A 24024-nucleotide genomic window follows, 5' to 3' on the forward strand; every position below is an offset into this window, starting at 1 on the left:
TATCCAGGAAAGACGATTTTTAGTTTGATTCTCGGGAGCTTGCTTGTTGTGTTTTCTTTGGGCTTTGGGTCGTTTATCATAGATTTTGCCAATTTTTCTCATTGAAAGTCGTAGGGTATCTCTTCATAGTCAACATTTCTCCGTATCGGTACGTTGCAAATAGTGAACAATCGATTTGGATACACACATTTGGTTTATTACTGCTCGATTAAGGTAACCGACGTGACTCCACACACGCAAACGTTCATACACATACAAGAATAATTATGGTTCTATGGCACCGTGATAATGCATCAGTAACGTATTTACCTAGAAAAGTTAGAGTCAGTTGAGATGGTCTAAATTCAACAGTTTAGTGGGTAACGTATATGTCTGCTAATCTTAAGAACACGTTATGGTCCGAGATCGAACGCGGGCTGAGAGCCAGCTGGCCCTCTGACGGAACTATGCTCAACAGCATTTCCGGACTTAAAACTTCTTCAAGGTATAGAAAAATTGGCACATTTATTGCCGTAACAAACGACAAAACTAAACAGCTTTCAGCGCGATCTCGTCTGAGCTCGACAGTTTTCTGCATGTATTTATCCGGACCGCACCTATATTCAAGATTAAGCCTTTAGTGTTATTAACCGTTGCTTTTCTGTTTTAAGTACGATATATATGCACGCGTGTGTTTCTCGGCTCCGGCTTAGTTGTGTCGCTATGTATATGTATATCTCAAGAATCTAATGTACAACCCCCTGTTACTTATATCGTCCAGTTACGACAGCAATGCCGCCGCCGCCGTCGCCGTCGCGACGTAGCTGACCAAACTACACAACGAATCAAGCCGAGTAACCGCTCTCGACGTCAATAATCAATCAGTCGGCAGAGGAGCCTCTATGTCTGCCCGTACAGGACCGGTGGTTCGGACGAAGCAGCAACGACTTGGTTTTTTTCAGTTTCTTGGTACGGGTGACGATGCCAGTAAGTTGTTCGTGTTAGTCAGTGTTCGTATGTAGGTAAGCTACATAACGGGCTACAGTAACATCAATGGCGGGAACGGTGAGGCAGGCAAAGGCGCGTTCCTCACATGCCGCGCCGGTAATTCGAGTCCATGACGCCTCCCGTCGTCGTCGTCGTCTCGATTAACAGCAGCAGTAGTGGTGGTGACGTATGTGTTCAGACTCGCTGCATTTTCATTTGACCTTTCCTGGCAAAGCGAGCACAAGTAGTCGACAGCGGGGGCGGTTTTGATACCAGTTCACTGTAATATATGTGCAGTATATATAATTTGTAACCCCAGCGCCATCGATGACTGCGATGAAGAAAGATAAAAAAGAAGAACAAGAAAAAGCATTTACACTGTGTCAGATGCTGTTCGAACGATGGATCCCTGTAGAGAGCTAACACGATTGAGGCCGCGATGGCTGTTCCGTAGTTTCAATGATTTTGGGACGCAATGACCGTAGCGAGAGGTGCGGCAGATATCAATAACAACAAGCTACACTAACAAACACCTTCACTGCGCAACTTTTCTCCAATGGCTCCGATGCTGTTTGCCTCGTTTTCTCTGCCATTCCGTATAAATTGCGCTCTTCGGCTTTCGTCGTCGTCCGCTGGACCGCTCATCACCATAAAACGCTGTACATCGTTTAACCGTCGTTTTCTGCTCTTTTTGTTATAGATTTGCTTTCTCATTGACCTATTGGATGCATGGATGTGCTAACACACTGAACATGCACACCACCGATGAACTAATATCTAACGAATACCGACACATACTCGACTTGTCAACAACTAATTAACATCGAACATGGCAATCTCATATATTTTTTGTTGTGCCAGACTGTGTTTCATCTTTATTATTACAAACGGACTTGTATAAAAATATAGAGCATCAAAAAGGTATGTTTGCCTATCACTTTCTTGTGCACAGTTCTTGTTGCACGGGCGGTTCTGAAGGTCCCGACGGTCGTCATTGGTCCTGTTTGTTGCTTGCACAGATTTATCAGTAACCTCCAGTTGGCCATGCCACTGTAACACCCTAGCGGCGACTATGCCGATATCAATGGCTGTGATGGAATCCTTTATTTCCAGAAGAGCGATTGTCAGATTGCTCCTGGAAGCACCAAAGCGGGGAAAAAGAAACATTGAATCAAACACGTATTAATACAAAGCAGACGTCTCTCCGAACACTTAACGTTTAGACTAGAGCACCTGTCCATACGACTCGTTTAAATGTAGCTACATGTAGAGGAGCTATGGCTGTTCGTGTTGTCCTTGTTGTTCCGTGATTGATAATCAACTTGATTAATTAACAACGAGGTTGAGTCGCCTGCCGAGTCTCCTGTGCAGGTCACTCGAAGTTAGCAGCAACCACGGGCTACCTCCACCCGCGACTACAATGCTTCGATGATGAATGTCATCAGCTTGTTGGACTCGTACCTTTAACGTATATTAATTATATCTATTTATCTAATAGTTTTGAAAAAAATATCATCAGGCCAGCTAGTTAAGAACTTATTGTCGATAAAAGGAAATGTAAACATATTGGTTCGAGCCCATTTGGTCACCATTTGGTCTGGTGATTATCTAATCCAGCCTCGGAGTCAGAGATATTCTTGACAGGCATCACCCTGGCACGTCAGTTATGCTTCATTAACTTCAAACCCAACTATACATGTCTTAGAGATATGTACATTAACTTGTCTGTATATCAATAGCATTAGTATCGTTGAATAAGTCCAGTACTTACGGCAGACAGCGTACTTTCTTATCAAGATAACAAAATACAACGAATCGTAAGCTTTCAACTTTAGTATCGCGACAAAGATATACATGGAGCTTAAGCAGATCGCATCAGTCTCGCCACGCGGCAAAGCCCATCTTTCAGTATGACATCCAACATATACGTGACTTTAGTGTAGCTTGTTCTTGTGTGTTCAATCTTAAGGTATGTTTTAGCCATAGGTTTTCATGTTTTACGCAACGATAGACTGAATACAAAAATGATAGTGGCATCTTACTGCGATTGGCTGCGTCGAATGTTATTTCAAGATATGATATCTAGTTTGTTGTACACGCAAGCAGACTTGGCAACAAAAACGTGCCTGGTCGTCCTGTTGTTGTTATTGAATGCGTACCAATCGTCTATATTCATTATTCAACTGATTTTTCAAGCGATGCCGCTTGAAGCCGTTTGTGCCGCCGCAGGCACGACGCTGGTGGTCATAGGGTACCTTATGGAGGGCTCGATAGTGGCCTGTGGAGAGCAGATTTGCCGACAGCAGTACTATTTAGAGGTCGGACATCGTGAGATACATTTGACGGAAGCGAGATTCGGCGCGTATATTAGGTCAGCAGCAGCGGTAGCCAGAGAGCAGCAATATAGGATATCAAGAATCAATAAGTGTTTACCACCACACGGAGCGCGATACAGTCAACTGCTGCTTCTGCAGTTATAGATAATGGAATAATACTGCACTCTCTCTATTGCTTTTCGCTGAGCTCCGTTGCAGCAGCAGCAGCAGCAACAACTAAAAACGTTAAACGAAGCAATAATGCAAATAAGAAAAAATGAAAATTTCTTGTCTGATTTGTCCATCCCTACGCCTCCTTCTCTTCATCTGGTATTCCCCTCCTATTAGTCATATTACTTCTGCTACTGTGCCTAATGTTGTTGCGACAGTTACCAGAGATATCGTCGCACCGCGTCCCCTTCTATCCCTCGGCTGCCAGGCTGCTAGTCAGACCCATCGAAGCCTTGAATTTTGGCGCCAAAATGACGTCACCATCATCATTCCGCCGAAATAAGGGCCTCGTTCAGAGCATGCAGCGGCGGTGGCGGCGTAGCAGTGTCATGGCAATCGCGCGATTCTTTATATGCTAATATTAACACGACCACTACGGTTATGTATCCTCGGGTGTCTGGCGTCTCGTCTTGGTCTTTTGTAACTCTCGCTACTCTTTTTCGTATTCACGTCTGTGCTGTTGCTGCTGCATATTCTATTTTCCGCGGGGATGATGGTAGCGACGACGGCAATGATGGTCCGACCTATGATTCAGCCGTAGGTAATCATAGACACAACACGAAAATGCGAGACGCGTTCGACGAATCTTTCTGGCTCGCAATTGGCCTCGTAATCCAAATAGACGTTGCTGCTGCCGCTGCTGCTGCTGCTCATTGGTACAGGCGTCAACGGAATACGAGAAGCGAAGAGCTTCGGTTGACGAAGCAGAACTGCTGGATAGAAGGACATATGAACACACATCGTATAGCGGGGTGGAAGACGGAAAGACTGCATAGCATTGAGTAAAGTTGGTTAACTTGAATTGAAGCAAACTTCATTGATTCGGAATTGTGCATAATGGGAAGATGATTGGGTCGCAAAAAGAGAAGACTGTAAAATGTAACGAAGTTTGGCTTTATTCTGTAGAGTAGCAAATGGCGATGCCAGCTCCATTAGATGATGCTTCTTTGAACGAACGCTGCCATTGGGTTTGCCAGAAAGACTGCGTCACCGTTTACGGCAGTATGAGTACCGATAATCGAGATTCTCTTACTAATAAAATAAGAAAAAACATATCAATAAATGTTTGTTAAAGTTTGTTATCAATTTAGTTAAATGTTCATACCATTATTAGAACAACACGTGACTACTACTACTACTACTACTATAAGCAATCTTATTGATCAGCTCTGTTACATACATTTACAAACATATACGAGATTTGGCTTATCGACACCATCAAGATGGCAAAGTCGATTGTAAAAGGTGTCTACATATTTTACAATCATATGCCTGTTCGCCTTGCATAGTCCGTCAATTAGGACCTATCGTTACTCTTTCCGGATACAAATTGGCGGATTCTGACCGGATGCAAAAATATCCATTTGCCTATAGCCTCTCTTCGCACCCTCTGGTTGAGTTCATCGAAATAGTAATGCTGATATCTTTGCAATCACAAGTAAAAATTGCGTCTCTTTTGGAGAATGACTTCATGTCAGTACTCATTTGAGCTATATATTGACGATCAGTGTTTTGGACCGTATTTTCATCTTTCCATAATCTATACGTAAATATGTCTTTCTTTCTAGAACTTGCAAGTAGTTAGTAACCCGCATTCCGTTTTCTCTGGCCAATTGTTAAGATTTTGCGAAGTGCAAGCTAGCTACGTTCGTTGTACACAATTCGTTGTATGAACAAAAGACGTCAGCGAGTAAGCATTCGGGACTATTACATATAGAGATACGTAGGCTGAGTACGTGGCCCTGAAAAAAGTGGGTTTCGCAACAACGGGTTAGAGAATTTTATCCCACCAAACGGGAAGTAGCGAAGTTCAGTGAGGGTAACGCCGAGCTAACTGTAAGGTGTCCGACTGTGGTATAAGCAGAGTACTTATGGAAAAAAAGACAGAAAGAAAGATAATGCCACGGGTACAGACGTAGTGGCAGTACGTAGAGTAGACTATCCTTCATAATCAAGACAAACACTTGGTGAGAATAGAAAGACGTATAAGATAAGATATACTTGATTTGTTGTTCGATGCAAAACAATGCAACAATGAATGATCGTCCATTTATTCTGTACGTAAGCATAAGGATTAGACCAAGACAATGACTCTGCATTTCGGGAACGTGCCTATCTATAATGCCACACTGACCCCAACACATATACCATATTTAAGTATACCTAAATATTACCACATGTAACAATACATATGCACTTTGCGTTGTGTATCGTCCATAATTAGCTAATCGAATATCTGCCTGAACGGATCCGCTCTTGCAATGACCAGCGGATCGCCAATCATTATATCGCTATCGATATATAGGCACACCTACCGATACGGGATATACATGTCTATGGCTAAGCCCCCTTGCGAACGATGCGTAGTTCAAACACAGTTCACATTTAATATGTAGACAAGGACACGTTTCGGCAAAAACAACCCATTAGTCTGACCCCCAGGCGATGCCGCCTCGCCAGCTGTTTCAACCGGTGCTATATACCACCATTTTGACGTCGTTACCCAGCTGCTGTTATATCGTCATCGATGGAGCTAGTGCTCGTTATTGCAAAGAGAAGCAAAGCGCAGCGAGTCAACAAACGCCTTGGAAACTAAATCGAGCGCGAATAACCAAAGAGGACTTGGACAGATTGTACACTGATGGCTGTTTAGCAAATGCAAACATTTGGATAATGTGCGATTTGTCCAGTTGTGATGGATATCAAAAGAAGATAAACGGAACCATAAGGATCTCGTGCTTCAGGTCACCCCTTCGGAGACTACGGGTCTACAAGGATTGTATAAAGGCTCAATCTGCATTTTGACGTTTGCCCGCTCGAATCAGCGGATTAACGTATACAGACACAAAACTTATGGCCGTACTCAGTGATGACAGACGATACAATGAAGTGTAGTAACGGTATCACACAGGCAAGCAGTACTCTATTGAATATGGTTAGAGCTCCATCTAGCAGCCGCATCTCTCTGTCCTATCGGACCTCAAACTGTTGCAGTATAATTTATGGACCTACATATAAATATCAAATTCAAGCGCAAGATTCAAATGAATACGATTTGTTTCAATAGCCAATGAAAACAGTTTAACGATGTAGTCTTGTCAGTGGACCTAGCACCTAGTGAGGTCCTAGTGAACACCAAATGAGGTGAGTGGCACGTAAACAAACAGAAAAAGCATTGTGATATAGACAAGTATAATTAGCAAACACCTTTCTCAAGGAATGCTGAAGTAAAGAAAGAATAGAAAGTAATAAACGAATCTAAATAACATTCTAAATGTCTTTTCATTTTGTTGTTACGGTAACATTTTTCCATCTCGTAGAAAAAAATAACTATGTATTTAGTAGAGAGCAAATTTTCCTTATTGTCCATAATTTTTTTCCACTGCGGAATATAATTGTTATCAGTTTAATCGCCTAAATCATATTTGTGCGGTTTGATCCGCTCTTTTTGGCTTATCCTTGATTCTATTGTTGTTACATTACACGGAGTTCTTCTTGACCCTCTTGTTATTCTTAGATTCTCGCAATGGGAACCGCACTTTTAGTGGTTATTATCGACCTTAGTGTTAATGTTTATACTGGACACAGTGGCTTTTGTTTCTCCTAGCACCGCCCATCACGAAGGCCCCATTAAGACAGCACTTCACAGATCCTGTAAAGTTAATTTTTCTATTATATTTCTTCGCTCGGAATTTGTTCAGGACATTTTGAGCTTCAAACAATGCGGCAGGAGGAGCAGCAACAAACTGACGCCAGCGGTTTATCGCAGCGCTTCATTGTTCTTCAGCCGTCTGGAGGCGGCAGCGGCGGCTTTGCCTGCGGCACCCCAAACTAAGGTATTACCATACAACTAGCTCTTAGTAGCAAAAGACTACACAAGCAACAATAATAACGTTGATACGACGAAACAACGTGGACAAATCGTAGCGGTCGCCGATTTCATTGGTCTGTCATACATCGCTCGTCATTTGCCCAGCCCCAGCTGCTGTGTCATGGCTCGGCTTTTCTTGTCGTGTAATGAAGTCACTTACACAATTTGTTTTTCTACACACTTTTTCCGTCTTCTGAAGAATTCAGAACCGAAATGAGCTTTTACTCGTTTACCTGATCAGTCAAAGGCTGAGACAGTGGATTGACTGGATTGTGCAATAGATACTATTGTACTTCTGCTGCTCAACAGTTGAGATGCGGCAGAACGATGCCACCAGACACTGCCCCACTGGACAGAAGAGCTTGCCCGGCCAATGGCCGCTTAAGCTCTGAATGGCGTAAGTTTGAGCCGTGCTAGAGAGTACCTTGACTAGCTGCTGCTGCTGCTGTAATGCTTTCTATGTATCTCGAAATATCGAAATCAGCCAGCATGCAAGCCGTATAAGACGTCCGAGTCTAGCTAACGTACATTACACTTATATAAAAGTGCAAGAAAAAGCCGCCTGAGAGCCTCACAATAAATCAGACAATGAACATCTGGATTGTTCGTCAAAAAGGAAAACAGAAAAATGGCCGACAATAGTAGCAACCACTATTATATCGTGGGGCGCTCGTCTAAACACATCACCAGCCAGTCAGGCAGGTAGGCAAGAACTTCATCAGCGCACATGCCTGTTATTATCGAAATAGATGTCAAACATTTACATAGACTTTCGTATATGTCTATAGAAGATTCAAGCTCCGATAATAAACTTACATGACGACTTTTACTGTGCCACTGAGATGTGATACACGGGACATTCGGGCTGACCCACGTCGATTTAACAGAGAATGAATGATGTGAATTGGCGAACTAACGAAAATAGTGCTAGCTTCCCAGCACTTCGTTTCGGATTCGTAGAAGCTTAAATTGAATCTGAACGTTTTTGTCACTTTTTCCTCCCTAAACGAATTCAACTTATACATTTTTATGTGCTATTAGTAGATTTAGTGTTCTGCATTCGAAGTCATACACATAGAGATGTAAACAACAACTTGTTGAGGAGTTTGTCTTTGAGAAGTGTGCAAAAAGTCTGTGTATTCGCTTGATTTGGTGATGCTTTCTAGGTCTTTTGGCTATCCGATAGACTTGAAGGATTCTAGCCATCAAACATAAATGGAATAGACAAAAAAGAACAGAGAACGGAACAGAAAGAATAAGGTAAACATAAAGCGTGTGATTATTTGTTGAGAAACCACCTACTCAAATTATATCTACTTTACGAAGCCGGCTTAATGACAGCGTTACGCCACGTTGGTTACTGGCGCGAGCTGATCCGAACGTAAAGAGGAAGAAAACTTTGGGCGGCCATCTTGTGACAATCAATCGTTTTTCTAATAAGAGCTTTCCTTTTCATTCTGATTAAATCGCCTGTAGCTTACTCAAATGCTTGGTGTAATTTTATCGCTTCATACATTTTGTCATTCTTTTTTTTTTGTTTGCTTTTGAAATGTCTTCGTTCATGCGAGATTTAGGCCGTGAAAAGGTCACGGAGCAAGGACCACTTCTAGATCATTGAAAAAAGTATGGAGTTCTATACTGTGTTATGTAACTGACCTGCAAATAGCGAGCCGTAAACCCAGCACAGACGACCGGACTTAGCTTCGCAAATATGAATTTCGTCGGGGGGGGACAGACTGGCCAATTCTTTGCACGAAATCTATCATGAATTCTGGTTATAATTTGTGGCGAAAGACAACTTCTGCGATTAGATCGATTTTAACATTTTCAGTCAGTCATTTGATAACTCACATAAAATGAACTCAGAATCAATTTATCGTTACCTCTACAACTTTTACGTTGCAAAAAGCTATCCGTCAGTCGCATAGTTGCATTGTTAACCGAACGTAACCTTTCGTCTCATGTATCTATCTAAATATAAGACGAACCTTTCAAGTTTAATAATTCCTATGTAAAATTACATCAGAGAAATTCTATTACCCTCTAGCTTTTTTTAAATGCACATGTATTCCACAGATGGTTTTTCTTTCCCACTGCATGGATATTCTTCTCTCAACAAACCTATTTTTTACTAAAAAACAAAACCTATCCAAAATCGGCATTTAGAGGTTGTAGCGCCAATTTTTTAAATCTTGGAATCTTACTGTCCAAAGTGAGAGTTCGTAGAAAAAGTTGAACTTGAAAACGCGCTTGAAAGACTTTGTATAGCAAAAAAGTTTTAAGGAAATCAAACATCACAGCAATGCTGAAATTAAAAAAAAAAAAAGTATTCTTTATTTTCTGTTTTTTTATTTTTGCATTTCGTATCTCATAGGTAGGTTAGCCCTTAAGCGTATCTGGTTTTCGTTCGCGTTTTCTTCTATGACGCTCGTTATTGCTGCTGCCGTCGATGTTGTTGCAGGTTACTCTACCGTTCGATTCCAAGGTGAAAGGTCACTCTTAGGCAACGGCAGCAATGCTAGTGTAGTATCAAACGCTATCAATCGCTAGCTACGCTTCATCGTCGCCGTCGTAGGTTACCATGTATATTCGACGGACGCAGTGCTTGCTTGAAGCGCTACTTCATCACACTGCAGTGATGCGACTATGTGACGGCCCGACAGAGACGCCCAGACACACACAAACACACACACATACACACACACACAGAGACACACACGCGCTCAAACACACACACACACACAAACACACATACACACGAAGACACACATTCACATACACACAAACACACAGATACAAAAACACATACACACCCAAACAGACACACACACACCTAAACACCCACGGACACACACAAACACACACATACACAAAGACACACACACATACACAAACACACACACACACACACACACACACACACACACACACACACACACACACACACACACACACACACACAACACACACACACACAGAAACAAACAAACACAAACACACACACTCAGAAACAAACAAACACACACACTCAGAAACAAACAAACACAAACACACACATAGACAACCACACACACACATATGTACACACCAACTCACACAGTCTCAGAGGTAGTCATACACACCACATAGTCAAAGCCAACTAGCGCCGCCGACAGTAGCAGCGGCAGCTAGCAAACATCATGATCATCATTAGCGGTAACATAGGCTTCTAGCAAGAAAGCACGTTGAATATTACCGGCGTTCCTTGTTGCTGCTAACGCTGTTGTTGTCGCCACAGCAACAGCCGCCGCTACTCCGAAGCGTCGTCGAGGAATTTTTTTGAAAATAAGCCCGCCAAATCTGACCAATCAGAGCGCATGTCGCACTCGCCAGCGCTCTGCTCCTATCAGACCCGATCCGACTGCGTCCTGCGCGATGGTATTCTGCTAAAATACTTGTACGATGACGATGATGATGACAACAACGACGACAACTTTTATTTCTACTATTTAGTGGTATTGGTTGACGATGTGATGATGTCCGGTAGGGATTTAAAAATGAAAACACGGAGAAACTCGCGGAGATAGGCAACCAGTAAGGCCGAAGCAAAAGAAAAAGACACCCCCCACTACAGGACGAAGAGCGAACCAGCACGGAAACGATGAAGCACAAACTGAGGAGAAAAAAAAGGATATACGAAGGGAAACAAATAGAGAACAAACGACAAAACAACACACGAGAGACTTTAGACATAGCGGTCGACTAATATGCCGCCACATAAGCAGCAGCCAACAAACGGTTTTCTCCGGTGAGAAATATGCGCTAAGTCAACGAAACGAGAGAAGAGGCAGCGTTCTTATAATAGGTCCAGAGAACGAGCAGATGTAGAAAGAACGGTAAAAGCAACAACAAAAGTAACGTTAGCGAGCAGAAAACCTAACTACGATGTTGTTGTTGATTTCGCTCCAGCTAATACTACCCAGCGGTAGCAGTATCGATCGCCGTACAACCGCTAGTCGTACCGTTATAGGGTAGATAGTCCGTTTCGAATGACGATGGCTCAGGCGCTGTCGTTTCTGCTATAACAACAGAGACTTGAAACAAGCTAAAAGACCTCGCTTTGAAAGGACGACGCTAGCGGCTTCTTCGATACGTGAAGCGTCAGGTAGCATGGAAATGCCAGAAGAGGTCGAAGATAGGCAAAGTCGAACGCCACCTAAGGAAACGAGAAAAAGGCGTGGGGAAAAGAGATGGGGCGAGGGGTAAACAGCGTGCTACACACAACTGATCCACACTCATTTACGTGACGCGCTATTGTGTACGTATCGTACGCTCGGGGCATCAGTTCATTTCTAAATGGCTGGGCCGAGTGAAAAGGTAGCTTCTTGTATTATAATCACATATGATTATTTGGCGTGGCCAAAGAATTAACTCAGAACTTTTATACTACGTATCTATATGCGCAATACATACATGTGCCTACTTCTAGTTTACTGAGATGCAGCTATGAAAACGGTAGAAATGTCTCATTAAAGTTTTTTTTATCAGGCAAATTGGTTTTTTATTTGTAATTTCTTACGAATTCTCCAACTTAATATTGTAAGGATCCAACATAAATTTATCCAGTTAACTGAAAGTCCAAGCACGGTGCAGGCTTAAACATGAATTTAACTCTAGTGATATTGTAATGATGCTTTTCGTATATGTTATTGGCTTATAATGTTTTTGGAGAAGAAACTCCGTGGATATGTTCTCATCGTAAAGCAGTGCACGAAAGGGTCTTCACTGACTCTACGCATCCAGGTAACAAGATCATTATGCTGTCTGTCGATATTTCCAAATTAAATGTCTGGCTGGATTCACAGCCATTGTACCCCAGCCCTTTATAGTATATTGCTATAGAACGATGCTCTGCAGAGTCCAGAGGGGTAAATTATTGTACAATTGCTGGCCACTACAAGCCAGTCCGGTAGGCTCGTTCGCGTTGGCACGACCCTACGACGCCAATAATAACAACTATAATACATCTATCAAATGTTCATCCAATCGTGAGGAACAATCAGTAGTATCGGGTACGGTGTTAGGTTAAACGTAATTATGAAACAAGCAATTACGCTATTTTCAGTTTCCCGTAATCACATTATGATATTGATGATGGTAGCATAAGCATCGTTGACGTGAGCACAAAATTATACAATGTATTCAGCCATAGGTGTAATATCGAGACTGCTATCTTTTCAATGCAATTTTCTGCCTATTAATTATTATTTTCTGCCTATTATTTTCTGTAGAAGGGTTCGTCGGGATCTGATGCTTTACTTAGATGGAAGCCACAAAGACGTTAACAGAATGGTGCGTCCAGATAGACGATGAGAACTTTTTTTTTCCTTTTAAGACTCTAGTTAAACGCCGTCCTATGCGGCGTTGTGTGGTGATTTTCCATGTTTACATAATTTATTGGCAGTAAACCGTTAGTTAATTAGTAGATGGAAACTGATAGACTTGTTAAAGAAAGTTAAATAAAAAAAAATTGCCAGTTACAATATACAATCCCAAAGTTCAGATTCATGCGGCCGTAACGTTGTTGGTAGAGATGACAATTAATAATCCGGATAACCTTGCCGGCCGTCTATCCCAACAAGTGTACATGTTTGTAGCTCATTCCTTTTTTAGTATTATTACAGATTCTAATGTTCGAGTTAAGAGCACAGACTTTTTAAAGTTGCCCACATAGAATATTAAATTTTGTAGCGAAGGACAGCAGCGTTTCAAAAGCTAGCCGAAAATTATTCCTTTTTTAGGACAGATATCTAAATATACTACTAAAGATACTAGCAATAATATCGAATTTTTAACGTATATTTATACACGCTTTATGCCATGGAGAAGCTTTTTGTCATTTGCGTTTTTTTTTTTTTTTTTGCGTCATTTACGCCAGCCAACTGAGCTCGTATTCACTATGTTCTACAACATTGAGCGCATCTTGAGGATCATTCACTAAGATGTCCTTAATATTTGATCGAGCGAAGTGTTTCTTGGCTTCAATAAAAAATTAGCAGCGCCTAGGCCCGACGAAGACGGGTCTAGCTGGAGCACCGCTGGGCTGGAGGCCGGCGCGAACTTTGTGCGTCAGATCTTACTTAATTTGTCGCCAGCGAACAAATGTACAAGGGTTCGCGAAGAGCGGTATACGCACCAAAACAAGTGTACGCATTTCATCCATTCATACAGTATCAATCTGGTTAACGTAAGCGTCCTCGATTTCTTTTGGCGCTTGGTCACAGATACGTAGACGGATCGAAACGATAATGGTATTACAATGTGACCTTACTCATTTACATAGGCTATGTAGCATTCGTATTATAATATGTAGATGAATATATTTTGATTTTTTTTTAAATTTGCTCATATTTGAATGGCATGGTGTAACGCGTACGAAGGTCGAAACGTATCTTGAAATGGCTGATCGATTTTCGGTCGGGCTTATCTATCAGAGGTGATGCCAAATCGTCGTCAAATGAAAAGGCATTGGATACTTAATGTAGCCAAACTTAACTTATGTCAGCTCGATTTCCATCCTCATTGACGACACTTACTTAGTTGGGTCAGTTACTGCTATACTTATAAAGGCAATATGCCAGCCAATTATCTTCGTTGTGCCACGCTATTTTCTGTTTATTTAAACTCAGATCGTCAAATGTGATGCCAACTAAAACACGTGTGCAGACTTGACAATACTGTTTCGAACTGATTGACAGTCCATCGAAGCCTCAACGTGTCACAGCCTGTCAGTCGGAGGCGATTTGTCCTAGAAACCGCAGGCTGTTGTCCGAGGTGATCCGGATGATGTTGCTGAGTAGTTTCGTTGTTGTATGTATGATGTGCTAAGTCTTGTCGTATGCAGCTGACATATTGTTCTTATTTCGTAAAATAGAGCTCTCTACCGAAAATCCGGTAGAGAGTGGTTGTTGAGCTAGATACGCTTCGTCGAATAACGCGCTACGATGGGCTAAAAAGCGGCTCGAGACCGACTACGGGCTGAGTAGGGCGTTATAATTTTCGGAATATACTAGTGTTCGTAATAGCTATAGTAAGCCTTTTACGAGTGGTTAAAAAAAATGATCACCTCACACGAGCACTAGGCTATGGAGGAACACAGATGGTGCAGAAAGCAGAAGAAACCGATGGGGCAAATAACGTCCTGTCGTTGCGTCCTGTGAGAACTCGGCACAGTACAGCAGTAATTTTGCTTATGAGAACAGAATCGGAGCAACTGGGAAATGGCTGTGCAGTACGGAGCATTGGCCAAGGGAAATGTTCGGCGACGACGATGGCGGCAATAGCTATAGTGTGGGACTGTTGCAGAGTTCGGTGTTTGAGTGCCCCGAGGCGATGGTGACGCTGAGGAAACCTGAAACACTGGCTGTATCCGTTATTTCCAGGTGTATACAGCCCCGCCAAAGCATAAAGATGACTATGCGGAACAGGTGGTACAAAAGCGATTCGCACGGCTCGAGCCAACTCAGGGAGTTTTGACGCGTCAGAGCTTCGAAACACGAGAGCGTCGGCAGGACGATAGAGTTCCAGTGTGAAAGTTAAGCCGGTACATATAGTTTATGTATAGTTTATACGTACTTAGACTATTTCCAAACTGACCATCCTCAGTGTAGACTATCACATATTGTCCTGAAAACATATCTGAGGTACTTGCAAATTTCTATCGAGCATGACTTTCCCTCATGAACTAAGAGCTGGCTATACTTCGTGAAGGGGCGGTATTTACAACTGTTTTTGTATGACGCTTGGACGAAAAACTTGCCATAGTCCTAACCACAAATATCGTCTCACAACCGGAGTAAGTATCTATATGAATTTATACGTTTCTGAGCAATTGACGTATAAGAGACTACTCGCCAAGTAGCTGGAGGGCTAATTCAATCAATGGTTTCATTCGTACCGATAATGGCAGTAGCATATGCGCACCTGCACAAAAAATCGATTACATCTGATTGTATGCCTGTAATAGATATATATCTTGCTACATGTCCGACATGTAGCAAGATATATGTGCAATACGCAGGCGTACCTTGATTGCCGTTCGGTTCATTAAGTCGGCGTTTAGTACACTGTGAACTATTGTGGAATTCATTGCGAGTCCTCGTTCTACCGCTGCCTGCGAGACGAGTTTGGGCTTTAAGACTATGTGTGTGCGTGTTTATGGATGCACGTTCGCTCCTATTTCCTGGTACTTATAGCCGCTGCTTTCGTCGTCGCTGCTGCCGCCGCTAAGTGAAGAGACATCATCAAAGCCAAAGAAGGAATTCGGCGCATCAACGCAACAAAACCGAGGTCGCTACTTTACGAACAAGACGTGGATGTATTTGTCAGTCACTGCAGCGGGTACGGTTTCATCATTAATGCCACTCAACGAAAGCGACAACGACAAAACCGACACAAGTCGGCGACCGCCAGCATCGTTGGGCATCCATGAACAGCCCAACGAACAACCTTTATTTTATTCACTTCTGGGGACGGATGGTTGACGTCTTCGTCATCGGCGTCAACATCATCATCATCAGTAGTATCAGCAATAGCAGCATCGGCAACAACTGTTCTATTACAGGCTAGCAGGAAGACAAAGAAGAAATGGAAAGAAATTGCGATACCGGGAGAAATCGCTGTTCGTTGACCTTTGGAGAATGCAGGCAGGCAGGCAGGCAGGCAGGCAGCAGGCAAACGGGAACTGCCGCGCGGAGAGAACATAATGCCGTTCAACACCAACAAGAACGGAATGGTCGGCTCCGTGACAACAACAAGCGACTGCTGTCGTTTACCAACGATAGCTTCTCATCTTGCTAGCTTACTAGACAGCCTTTTCTTCTTTATTAAGTCATCATCTTTACGAGGAAGACGGCTGGTGAGAATAAATTTGCACCAGTCCCCGGTTACTGCAACAGCAGCGTATAGGCAGGGCACAGACAAGCAGCTGTCGTGCGCGAAGCCTGGACATCTCGAAGAATCTAGCGACGGTACCAAATACAACTATGACGCAATGACGAACCAATCAGCCAAGAAGGGCAGAACAGAACAAGCGAGAGAAAGAGAGAGTATAACACGTTTTCCTCACTCGGTTACCACTCGGAAAGAACCGATCAGCAGTGGAAACTACCCGAAATAGAAGAGTGTTGTGACCTGAACGAGATTTTCGACTGCAGATAGCAGCAGTAGCCGTTAACGGCTTCCAGGTTCTGATATTTACGCGTGCAAAAGAAATGAACGTAGAAAACAGCGGAGAAGGCTTTCAAGGATAGAGACAGGTGAAGCGGTAGATATTTGAATTGAAAGTAGTTATCATTTATGCTTCCGGTGCGCAACAATTCGGAGTCCGGTATGCGCAGGCCTCATCAGAAAGGGCAGCGGTGGAATTAAACGTATTTGGGGAAACGTGTCAGAGGGAAGCCTTCTTTTTCATCGCAAAGCAAATTTCTTAGAAGAAAAAGAATAATCTTTGCAAAGTAAACCAATGGGAATGCTTTCCAGCACATATATATATATATATATATATATATATATATATATATACATATATATACATAAAACTGTAAAAATGCATTTGTTGAGGCCCGTTGTATCATTGCCTGGGTACACGCGCGAGCTTTGTTAACTGGCTTGTGTACCTCATGGTCAAGCCGCTGCGAAGTGGTCCTTTTCAATTAACATTAATGACAACAAATCTTCGCTACCTATTTGCGGTCTCCACCGTCAAATCACATGTTTTCATGGACGTGTTTGGTAGCAAGCGACAGTAGGTAAGCGTGCTTCTTCGTCATGTTGATGCTTCGATTCGTTTCTTTATCTGTTCCTAATTTCTCAGTGTTGGGGCCGTTTTTGACGTTGGCACATCTTTTTCTCTCCTAACAGCTAAGTCTCTTTGGTGTTTTTGTGTTTTTTATTTATCAGCACAGATCATCTACCCCAATGGATCGACACCAACAGAAAACGACCGGGCAACTATGCGCTCAGACTGTACCTTATAACAGGCCGCGTGGCGGCGTCAGTTTGTTCCGTTATTGTCCTACCAACGGCCATAATAATAAGAGATAGAAAAGGCTCGAAAATAACACATTAGATATGTCCGCAGAGCAAAAGGCCGCGGACAGCGTTGCGTGACGACAAATGCTTGCCGCTGATGTTGTCGAGCTCTTAGAGAATAAGGCTTTCTCATTTTAGAACAAGCAGTCATCACTTTGGTAACAGTTGCATGGTTTCCGCGAGAGACTCAGACCCGGGCTAAAAATCGGTGTGCAGTGCGAATATGGCAGGCTCAAGAATATCCATCGCTCCCAATACTGCAAAGAAAATTGCTGCTAAGGCTGTTATTCATTCACTGTGTACCTGACGAAACTATATCGAAAAAAAAACGGTGGGACATTTTGACAGACAGGCATAGACCGGAGATGCGACATGCATATTTCATTATGTGCGCATACACGCACATACTTGCGTGCTGCACACAGTACCCTATCACAGCATTAGCTTTCGCGCAGACATTCCCCAGGGGTGTCGTCGGCGCCGCGCAAGCCTCTATGAAAAGGCATGTATCATAGGTTTGTATGTGTGGTCCCCACTGTTTGCACTGCCCGTCATTTATGAAGTATTTCACCACCTCGGTCGCGCTGATGCGTAAAGGCTGCGGCGTCGGTTACGGTGATCGTGTGGGGTATTATTACTGCTCACAAATTCGATGATGGCTAAAGATTGTGGGACATACGCCAAGCAGGAATCTCTGGAAGAAGGCGATGACAAAACGCGAATAGTGATAATAATGGCTAGCTAAAGTGGGAAACAACTCGCGAAGAGAACACTGCATCGTGTTGTTCAATACTCAGTATCACCGATCAGTGCAAAGTACGTAGAATTGTTGAGTTTCAATTGCAATGATATGGATACTCGTAGGGAGCCTCTATGAGCCGACAGGTGCAACCGTTGCCCGAAAATTAATACTTAAGCGCATTTTATAAAAACACTTACCTTTCTATATAGCTAATTACTATGACACAGGACAAGTTTGGGTCATGTTTGGCTACCGTTATTGTTACTATCACAAAAGCTTAAACTGCGTAGCCTAATTTATACGACAGTATGTGCACAGCTATAGAGAGACCGTGCTAGTCGAATTCACACAAACATACAAATACAGTGATGGCACTGAATCATGACGATCCTAGCTGGCCATGAAGACCTCTTCCATGATTGACGGATACGGTAACTAGATAATCGCATGCGTAGGCAGTGCCGTAATACTGATGTATGACATAATGGAGGGGTGGGGTGCGTGAAACGATCGATGAATGAAAGCGTGAAACAGGAAGAAAAAGAGAGAGAGGTCTGCACAGGTCAGCAATATATGCGATGTATTGTTCCCTTCTCTAACTGTTGACAATCGCCATTTGTTGGTCTGCTGGGGGTACTGTAGGGTGGACCGCAACGAAACGTAACTCTTAAGCATCGTTGCTGACTTGACTCATCTCTCTGATTGGAGAAAGGGAGGGGGCAGAACCACTGTGGGCAATCCGTGTAATACTAGACTGACGCTAACCAACTTAAGACTTTGAAAATACCGGCACTCTAATCACAGTTTCATGGGGTACCATACTGATATTGCGCTCGTGTTATCGCTTTTTGCGTTGGTAAGTAAGAGATACGCCAGGTGTACTTTAGAGGACTAATAATAATAAAAGTATACGATTACTAAGTTTAAGGTAATTTCTAAACTTATCAATCACACTAAGAGATATTAAGGAGCCGTTATATATGTTGGCAGTGATTGCACAAGGGTGTAGAGATCAAGGAAAAAGTAGATCAGACATATTTATGAAACTGGAGTTTATGTCATCTTTGGTAGTTTCTACTGTCGCATCGATACTGACTGTCCGAGATACGCCAATGCATTTCGTAGTGCAGTGACAGGTCTGCTTTGTCATCACTTTTGTTCCCCAGAAAATCTTCAGTATTGTTGACATCGCGGATATAGTGATGTTTATAATAGTTGCTATAATAACGCAATGAAGAACTTGATCTGTTCCCCCATAATCTTAAATACGATACGTTACTTATTGCTTTCTATTTTACATTTTACTAGAAACTACGTTACAGAACTGACAGAAAGAAGTTCCTATCTGCTGCGAAAGCACTGCCGAGATGCTTGACTCAACAAATCGGAGGATAGTAATGCAGCAGCATATCGCAATTCAAACGTGTCATCCATATATCATCCTCCATATTTCGATTTAGAACTTCAGCAGCAAGCTTAAAAATCACCGCTACGCTGATATCCAAGCCAGAACGATTTTAAAACGTAATGGAACTACATTTAGAACTGCTGTTTGGCTAACTTGAAGGAACTTTTTAGGAAAAAGTCTTAGCCGCATGCTAGTAAGTGTGCTATTAATATACCGTCTGTTACCGTACTCCAAGATGTGGCCGTATTCGTATTAAGCCGAGTGATAAACTTCATCGGCCCATGACAACTGGCAAATCTCTATACAAGTAAAGACAAATCTTTTCTTATAGGTTGCCGGCCATTTTTGCCATGGCGTCCAATAGCAAAAGAGGCTTTGAGCGGCTAACTATCTAAATATTGTAGTATGAATTGATTTTTTTGAAGCTATGCTCGCATCTGATCGGCCAAAGCTCTGACAAGTGAAAGCAGTCACCTGCGCCAAAGTGTTACGTACATACGGCATTTGTACCTGAATTCGAACACACTTTTCCCGTCCGAAAGGTAAGGTTCCAATGTCATGAGGTATTTACGAGCCAGCAGGACACATGTGCGGACTGCCTTGCCAAAAATTAATTCTATTTAGTATTAATGTTGTCAAGTCATAGCATTAATAACAAAATATCCTTGGATGTTGTGCGCATGTCGCCTTCAGAACCTGTTGAGGTAGAGCGTAGCTTCTTGCATTTGCTCAGCTCATGCGAATGACAAAAAAGCTATTGTAATTATTGATATGTGTAAGCATATTGTCTGTATGAAAACAGCAGTCAGATATTACCGTCGTTGCCTTCGCAGGCGTGCGAAAAAACCTAATTATCGATTTGTTCAAACGCGTACTATCTGAATATGGTCCCTCCTGTCTCAGGCCAGCCAATTCGATCGAAGTTTCTCGCCTCTCTACTTCTAACAACTTCCTGCTCTTAAGGAACGTATCGTGGAGTCACACAAATATAGGTTTTCATGTATTATGACTGAGCTTCGCTCGCTCTCGTGTTTTTTTTAGTCTTCGACCTTTTATTAACGCTACCACAAACTCTAAAGTAAACTTTCCCGCTGGTCCCACATCTCTCCGTATGTGCCCACCATATATACTTCTATATATTGTAGTGTCAAAGGGCCGATGGGGCAAGGGTGGATAACTGTAGGGCGATGAACTGATACTGGTATGTGTGCGTCTGTGTAGATGCGCTCACTAACGGCAGTATCTGACAAACATCCGGCCATTCAAATAAGGGACTAGCAAAAAGAAGGGACATGACAAGAAACGATTTCTATGGGAGCGGCTGCGGTGACCATGGCCGTCCCGTTATCATTGTCGCCGGTACTTGGCCCGGGTATAAGATCACGCCGGCGTGCGGATTTGAAAAATTATCCATGGCTTCGCGTCACTGCCCAGTTGTTCTAGCTTCTAAAAGAGTCTAGTAGCGTTTTGTGGCTGCTGCATTGCTGCCGGCCCCGATGCAGTATCGTTCTTCCTTTCCGTTGAAAGACTGTCAGTGTCACTAGTACGGAGCCAAACACCCTACCATTGTCAACTATTAAAGACCAAGGCTATGCTATCTTTAACTCGCCGACATTTTACGCACTGCAGCAGTATTCTGCGGTCTTTCCTCCCCCTCTTCCTTTCTCCTCCGCTCTCCCTCATATACCCCCCCCCCCCCTCTCTCTCTCTCTCTCTCTCTCTCTCGATGTTCCCCTCGCCAGGCAAAGCTACGACAAATCACGTTCTGTTCTTAGGACGATGCTGCGCGCAGCTGTAGGACGAACTCTGAAGGTCCTGGCACGAAACCGCGTCAGTTCGGATAGGCGTATCCTCGATTGGTAGTAATCGCTTAGTTCGTTAGCTCTCTGTTTTCCTAGAAAGTCGTATGCACACAGTTCCCGTCCGGATCTATTAGATGTGCATGACGTGAGTTGGTTCCGTGTTGTTCCATTTGCGCGTGAGCAGGGGCAGATCTTTATTTTGACTCCAGAGAAGCTTGATCTAGATGAGACGGTTGTAAGGTCGATGGTAATTACTTTTGCTTTCGTTCACTCGTTGTTCGCTTATAACTGGCCCGGACAGGAAAAAACCGGAGGCCGATTGAAAAAAAAATCCGAGAAAGCAATTCCTGTTCGACAGAAGGAAGCGGTTCTCTCGTGTTTCTATCGCACAGTTCCGCGACGCCAGTAGTAATGATTGTTCAGTTGTAATAGTTGTCTAGTCTTATAGGCGGAATGGGAGAAACCTGGAAAAATGGCCCAACTCACGATGCAGAAAGGTGCGAATGCCTAAAGACGCATTTAGAAAAAGGGAGAAAATGACGCATTCTTAATATCAACAGCTCTGATCCTCGTTAAGGATTTTCTTTGCAGGAGCAGTTACACAGGCGGTACGGAGAAGCTTCATCCGCGTTTTTACTATTTTCTTTTATACTTATTTTGGAGATTATTAGGTATTAGTTTTTGTGTTTGTGGTCGGACATAAAATGTCAAAATACGCTTAAATGTCCACTAAACAATTGACGGGATGAGCTAGTGACGGCGTCAGGTTTAGTCTCTTCGAGAAAGCGAACGATAAGCTTAGTTTCATTTGGATCGTTTGTCAATGTCATGTTCATATCGTCCGAAAAAAGTGCACAACCTTCTTTGCATTGGCACATCTTATTCACGTCTACAGCCAGTTGAGGCGTTCATTATACTGCTAGAGTTATACTTTTTACTATGATATATTATGAATCCTACTATAACTGTCGTTGGCGCGCCCGTTCAGTACGGTGTGTTCCTTAAAAAACATAATACAGAGTGAAAACGGCACGTTCTAGCATACTCATCACAGTTTCGTGACGCCAGAGATATAACACACAGGGAAGTCGTTCAGTTTGAGGCATTACGTTCACCGTTGACGCATCTAGCGGGTCGTCAAGTGTGACTACTATACCCCCTCCATCAGAGCGTACGTAGGCAGTTACGCATTAGAGCGCACGGTATTGTACAATGAACTCTGTTGTGATAAAGGGTAGCAGAAATAAAGCAGTCGGTTAGCGCCTATCTAAACATAACTTAGTTAGAAATGAAAGAGGCTTTTCGTCCATCACTATTCAAAGTTGTGATATTGCCGCTGACGCTGTTATTGCCGCGACTATTCCTTGGATCGTCGCACTATTCCTCTACGGATGGCCACGCTTGGTGTGATGATCTTTACGACGACGATGACAATTTTGCGTTGGCTATAGCACAAGTAAGCTACTGTGGAAGGAGACGAACCATATGAACGTAGCGTTGATATGTTTCTAATCATGTTGAGACGGAGTGGCCTCCCAAATTGCTACGACGACGACGTAGATGACAACTATGATTTCGCTATTTTTTCTTATTGTAATTGTTATGGTCATTCTCTGTTCTAGTGGGTTTTCCCCCCACCCCACCCCACCCCACCCCCCCCCCGACAGTGAAGAACAACTGCATCCACAATAACGCGTGTCGGTCTATGTGTGTATGCTTCAATGCCAGCAGAGTAACTTAGAAACAAAGTCGATTGGTTGGTCGACCCATCCCATTGGGACTAATGCAGCGATCCTAAGCGGCATAGCGGGAGTTGGAGGCTATACAAACTTGCCAAGTCGTCTTTGGTTCTTGAATAGGAACGAAAAGAGCACAGGCAAATGAATTCGTGTTTTGTGTGATTACTGCAACTATTACTAGTGAGATGAGCGCCACAAGGCAAAACGTAGCTACAGCGCTAGAGCATGAGTACGGCGTGTATACGGGGAGCATGCAGTAGTGGATACCGGCAGACATGTAATATAAAGTAGATTTCTGGCTTTTGTAAAGTCGTCATTCTGTCGTCATCGTCTTTTTCCTCTTATTATGCTTCTACGCATTTAATCAGTACAAAACATCTAGATTTAATGGCTACCCACTGTAGTATCCAGAAAGCTTAGTCATAGATAAATGTTTGAATCGATGCCTCGCTTTTCAACTATTATCTTTCTTATTGTTCCCAGTGTTTATAGAAGAATATCCATGCAGTACTATTTCTAATCGCATTTTTACCCGTACGGGGCACGGATATATGGTGGTGCTTTACTATGTTCAGTTTACGCCATAAGCAAAATTATTCACAGCAGCTGACTGACGTCCGACACAGACATGAAGAGTCTACAAACAATAGGCACAATTGTTTCAGACACACACACACACACACACGCGCACACACGGGATGTTATGTTCTATGCCCGATCTATATGTTTGTATCCATAATGAATAGATTGGCTGCTGTTTGTCGTGCCGTCGCTTCCACCTCCCCTATGTCTTGCACGGGGAAGAAACCTATTCCGTGACACGTTAGCATCCGCTAGCAGCAGAAACAGGCTAGAGCGCAGACAGGATAGGGAATGAGG

The 24024-nt window shown here is 43.0% G+C and overlaps 1 long non-coding RNA gene across 5 annotated transcripts in view; it reads right to left on the reverse strand.

Moving 5' to 3' along the window:
* Positions 1–174: 174 nt before the first annotated feature.
* LOC111245757 (uncharacterized) overlaps positions 175–24024 on the reverse strand; it is a 31577-nt gene continuing 7727 nt past the window's right edge. For all 5 annotated transcript variants that reach the window (XR_015321479.1, XR_015321475.1, XR_015321476.1 and 2 more), the window contains exon 3: positions 175–2101. This is a non-coding gene — a long non-coding RNA (uncharacterized LOC111245757). The remainder of the gene's footprint in view (positions 2102–24024) is intronic.

The sequence above is a fragment of the Varroa destructor genome, unplaced genomic scaffold, assembly GCF_002443255.2.
Source record: "Varroa destructor unplaced genomic scaffold, Vdes_3.0 BEIS01000002.1, whole genome shotgun sequence".
In the NCBI taxonomy this organism is placed as follows: Eukaryota; Metazoa; Arthropoda; class Arachnida; order Mesostigmata; family Varroidae; genus Varroa; species Varroa destructor.